Below are 635 nucleotides of genomic sequence, written 5' to 3'. Positions count from 1 at the left end.
AGCCAACCGCCGGCCGCCCTACGGCTACACCCTCCTCCGGCCGCCAACCGGCTGAGCCCGCGGCATCGCGTCACGGCGCCCGCCGGCAACGCCTCCCCTACGCCCCCCGGTTCCTGGGCGGCGCGGCCCGGTCCGGCCAGGCTCGGTCTGCGGGAGTTGAGGCGGCCGGACGCTGCGATGGGTCGCGTCGCTCCTCCGCTGTGCCACGGCGAATTCTGCTTGCTCGTGTGGCGAGCAGAGCGCCGGGCGGTTTAGGGTCTGCGGCGGGGAGCGAGGCCTGGGGGCGGCGGGACCTCGGCCGGGAGGTGAAGGTCGCGGCTGCGGGTCGGGAGCGAAAGCAAAAGCAGAGCCAGGACGGGCAGGAGGAGCCTTCCGCTGAGGGACGTGAGGCCTGCGGACCTCGCTTGGGCGGCTCTGCAGGCACTGGGGCAGCTGCTGCCCTAAGTCTGAGCTCTCAGGTTTGAGGCCGCTGCCGAGAGCCGAATGAGATGTGAAAGACCCCCTACGTCCCGAGGGGAAAATCAGCGACTGCCTCCTTCTCTCACAACGTTTCACAGCTAAATCAAAAGTCAACGTGTAGCAGAAGAGGATGAAAGGAGATAAGGACAGAAGGGGAGGAGCTGGGCTTTCCCAGG

This window comes from Coturnix japonica, chromosome 1 (genome assembly GCF_054131305.1).
Source record: "Coturnix japonica strain WE chromosome 1, WE-NBRP24, whole genome shotgun sequence".
Lineage (NCBI taxonomy): Eukaryota > Metazoa > Chordata > Aves > Galliformes > Phasianidae > Coturnix > Coturnix japonica.
Note: the sequence above shows the minus strand (reverse complement) of the source record.